Below are 4,952 nucleotides of genomic sequence, written 5' to 3'. Positions count from 1 at the left end.
AATGGATGACCTTGTTTCATTCATGAAACTCATAGTGGCCTTAGATAGATCAGAGACTAAATTTGCTAAGCTAGATGGATTCTGCTCAGAATTCTCTGTCTGTTGCTGAGTGGATGATGGAAAAGGCTTGCTATTGCTAAACCTGTTTCTTCCACCATTATTAAAGCCTTGTTGAGGCTTTTGATCCTTCCATGAGAGATTTGGGTGATTTCTCCATGATGGATTGTAGGTGTTTCCATATGGTTCACCCATGTATTTTAACTCTGCTATTGCAGGGTTCTTAGGATCATAAGCTTCTTCCTCGGAAGATGCCTCTTGAGTACTGTTGGATGGAGCTTGCATTCCATTCAAACTCTGAGAAATCATATTGACTTGCTAAGTCAATATTTTATTCTAAGCCAATATGGCATTCAGAGTATCAATTTCAAGAACTCCCTTCTTCATAGGTGTCCCATTACTCACAGGATTCCTCTCAGAAGTGTACATAAACTGGTTATTAACAACCATGTCAATGAGTTCTTGAGCTTCTGCAGGCGTTTTCTTTAGGTGAATGGATCCACCTGCAGAAGTATCCAATGACATCTTTGATAGCTCAGATAAACCATCATAGAATATATCCAGGATGGTCCATTCTGAAAGCATGTCAGAAGGACACTTTTTGGTCAGCTGCTTGTATCTTTCCCAAGCTTCATAGAGGGATTCACCTTCTTTCTGTCTGAAGGTTTGAACATCAGCTCTAAGCTTGCTGAGCTTTTGAGGAGGAAAGAACTTGGCTAAGAAAGCCATGACCAGCTTATCCCAAGAGTTCAGGCCGTCTTTGGGTTGAGAGTCCAACCATATTCTAGCTCTGTCTCTTACAGCAAAAGGGAAAAGCATGAGCCTGTAGACTTCAGGATCTACTCCATTAGTCTTAACAGTATCACATATCTGTAAGAATTCAGTTAAGAACTGAAAAGGATCTTCAGATGGAAGTCCATGAAACTTGCAGTTCTACTGCATCAGAGAAACTAGCTGAGGTTTCAGCTCAAAGTTGTTTGCTCCAACGGCAGGAATGGAGATGCTTCTTCCATGTAAATTGGAATTAGGTGCAGTAAAGTCACCAAGCATCCTCCTTGCATTATTATTATTTTCGGCTGCCATCTCCTCTTCCTGTTCGAAAATTTCTGAAAGGTTGTCTCTGGATTGTTGTAATTTAGCTTCTCTTAGTTTTCTCTTCAAAGTCCTTTCAGGTTCTAGATCAGCTTCAACAAGAATGCCTTTTTCTTTGTCCCTGCTCATAAGAAAGAGAAGAGAAAAAGAAAAGAAGAGGAATCCTCTATGTCACAGTAAAGAGGTTCCTTATTGTTAGTAGAAGAAGAAAAGGAATAGGGGTGAAGAAGAATGAAGAATCCAAACACAAAGGTGATGATAGGAGCAGAGATGTGAGATGAAGAGAAGTGTTAGTAGATGAATAAATAAATAGAAGGGGATGAGAGGAGGAGAGAATTTTCGAAAATAATTTTTGAAAAAGAGTTAGTGATTTTCGAAAATAGTTTTTGAAAAAGGTTAGTAGTTTTTCGAAAATTCAAATAAAAAATAAAATAATTAGTCTAATTAAAAAGAAATTTTGAAAAAGAGGGAAGATTTTTTTCGAAAATTAGAGAGAGAAAGTTAGTTAGGTAGTTTTGAAAAAGGTAAGAAACAAACAAAAAGTTAGTTAGTTAGTTGAAACAAATTTTGAAAAGATAAGAAGTTAGGAAGTTAGAAAAGATATTTTGCAATCACTTTTTTGAAAAAGGTAAGATAAGAAGATATTTTTGAAAAGATATGATAGAAATTAGTTTTTTTTGAAAAAGATTTGATTTTTAAAGTCTCAATTAATGACTTGATTCACAAGAAATCACAAGATATGATTTTAGAACTTAAAGTTTGAATCTTTCTTAACAAGCAAGTAACAAACTCGAAATTTTTGAATCAAAACATTAATTGATGATGTTATTTTCGAAAATATGATGTAAAATTAAGAAAAATATTTTAGAAAAATATTTTTGAAATTTTTCAAAAATAACTAAAAAAGTTGAAAAAAGATTTGATTTTTTGAAAAAGATTTTGAAAAAGATAAGAATTTTAAATTGAAAATTTGATTTGACTCATAAAAACAACTAGATTTTAAAATTTTTTTAAAAAGTCAAATCTAATTTTCGAAATTTTAAGAGAGAAAAAGGGAAAGATATTTTTTTTATTTTTGAATTTTTATGATGAGAGAGAAAAATTTAAAACATCATTTTCATGTTTTTCTCTTTTCTTTTTGGATCAAAACAAGGAATGTATGCAAGAATGCTATGAATGTCAAGATGAACACCAAGAACACTATGAAGATCATGATGAACATCAAAAATATATTTTTGAAAATTTTTTATGCAAAGAAAACATGCAAGACACCAAACTTAGAAATCTTTAATGCTTAGACACTAAGATTTCAAGAATGCATATGAAAAACAAGAAAAGACACAAAACAAGAAAACATCAAGATCAAACAATAAGACTTACTAAGAACAACTTGAAGATCATGAAGAACATCATGAATGTATGAATTTTTCGAAAAATGCAAAGAATTTTTAGAAAAAATCCAATTGACACCAAACTTGAAATTTGACTCAAGACTCAAATAAAAAACACAAAATATTTTTGATTTTTTTTTTTTTTGATTTTTTTGTATTTTCTTTTAATTTTTTCGAAAATCATTTTGAAAAAGAAAAATAAGGATTCCAAAATTTTTAATATAAATTCCAGGAATCTTCAATTCTTAGTCTAAAGCTCCAATCTGAGGGTTAGACATGGCTTAATAGCCAGTCAAGCTTTAGCATAAATATGGGAGTAATTCATTCAATTTTAATCCAAAACCTCTGTCCAAAAGAATTTAGACATGGTTTTATAGCCAGCATGCTTCAACATGCTTCATGAAACTCTAGAATTCATTCTTAAAAATTCTGAAGAAAATTATATTTTTGAAAACATTTTTATTTTAAAATTTTTTTTTTCGAAAACAAAGGAAAAATTTTTGAAAGATTTTTGAAAAATTTTTGAAAAGAAAACAAAAAGAAAATTACCTAATCTGAGCAACAAGATGAACCGTCAGTTGTCCAAACTCAAACAATCCCCGGCAACGGTGCCAAAAACTTGGTATGCGAAATTGTTACTCAGGTTGTGAATTATTGTTCGAAATTGATTCTCCGGCGATGGCACCAAAAACGGATGCACAGAAAAATGGTCTAAACATATCTTCACAACTTCGCATAACTAACCAGCAAGTGCACTGGGTCGTCCAAGTAATAAACCTTACGTGAGTAAGGGTCGATCCCACGGAGATTGTTGGTATGAAGCAAGCTATGGTCACCTTGTAAATCTCAGTCAGGCGGATATAAAATAGTTATGGAGTTTTCGAAATTAATACTAAAATAAGGATAGAAATACTTATGTAAATCATTGGTGAGAATTTCAGATAAGCGTATGGAGATACATTCATTCCTCTGAACCTCTGCTTTCCTGCTGTCTTCATCCAATCAGTCTTACTCCTTTCTATGGCTGGCTTTGTGTAAGGATGTCACCGGTGCCAATGGCTACTTTCAATCCTCTCGGGAAAATGGTCCAAATGCTCTGTCACAACACGGCTAATCGTCTGGAGGCATCACCCTTGTCGTTGGTTGCATCCTATTCCTCTCTGTGAAAATGGTCCGATGCGCTGTCACTGCATGGCTAATCATCTTGGAGGTTCTCGATCATACTGGAATAGGATTTACTATCCTTTTGCGTCTGTCACTACGCCCAGCACTCGCGAGTTTGGAGTTCGTCACAGTCATTTAATCCCAGAGTCCTTCTCGGAATACCACGGACAAGGTTTAGACTTTCCGGACTCTCATGAATGCCGCCATCAATCTAGCTTATACCACGAAGATTCTGATTAAGAGATCTAAGAGATACTCATTCAATCTAATGTAGAACGGAAGTGGTTGTCAGGCACGCGTTCATAGGGAATGATGATGATTGTCACGTTCATCACATTCAGGTTGAAGTGCGAATGAATATCTTAGAAGCGAAATAAGATGAATTGAATAGAAAATAGTAGTACTTTGCATTAATCTTTGAAGAACAGCAGAGCTCCACACCTTAATCTATGGAGTGCAGAAACTCTACCATTGAAAATACATAAGTGATAATGGAGTTCATTGGTCTCGGCCCCAGAGGGGAACCGGAGTAACCAAGACTATGAATACAATGATAAAAAGTTCTATTTATAATAAACTAGTCACTAGGGTTTACAGAAGTAAGTAATTGATGCATAAATCCACTTCCGGGACCCACTTGGTGTGTGCTTGGGCTGAGCTTGAAGTCTACACGTGGAGAGGTCATTCTTGGAGTTGAACGCCAGCTTTTGTGCCATTTTGGGCGTTGAACTCCACTTTGCAACTTGTTTCTGGCGCTGGACGCCAGAATTGGACAGAGAGCTGGCGTTGAATGCCAATTTGCGTCATCTAAACTCGGGAAAAGTATAGACTATTATATATTGCTGGAAATCCCTGGATGTCTACTTTCCAATGCAATTGGAAGCGCGCCATTTTGAGTTTTGTAGCCCCAGAAAATCCATTTTGAGTGCAGGGAGGTCAGAATCCAACAACATCAGCAGTCCTTCTTCAACCTCTGAATCTGATTTTTGCTCAAGTCCCTCAATTTCAGCCAGAAAATACCTGAAATCACAGAAAAACACACAAACTCATAGTAAAGTCTAGAAATGTGAATTTAACATAAAAACTAATGAAAACATCCCTAAAAGTAACTAGATCCTACTAAAAACATACTAAAAACAATGCCAAAAAGTGTATAAATTATCCGCTCATCAGTATGCATGTCCTTATTAGGCAAATAGTTGAATTTTATTTATGGGGTTTTATGCAGATCAAAAATAGCTCATTTAA

General features: G+C 34.8%; 1 non-coding gene across 1 annotated transcript; it reads left to right on the top strand.

Moving 5' to 3' along the window:
- The first annotated feature begins 636 nt into the window (after positions 1 to 636).
- LOC148571348 (small nucleolar RNA R71) lies at positions 637 to 744 on the top strand. The gene has a single exon (XR_015908376.1). It is a non-coding gene; the product is annotated as a small nucleolar RNA R71 (small nucleolar RNA).
- Positions 745 to 4,952: the final 4,208 nt, after the last annotated feature.

The sequence above is a fragment of the Arachis ipaensis genome, chromosome B3, assembly GCF_059453495.1.
Source record: "Arachis ipaensis isolate K30076 ecotype BB chromosome B3, ASM5945349v1, whole genome shotgun sequence".
Lineage (NCBI taxonomy): Eukaryota > Viridiplantae > Streptophyta > Magnoliopsida > Fabales > Fabaceae > Arachis > Arachis ipaensis.
The sequence above is the reverse complement of the archived record's forward strand: the minus strand, read 5'-3'. Positions and strand labels throughout refer to the sequence as shown.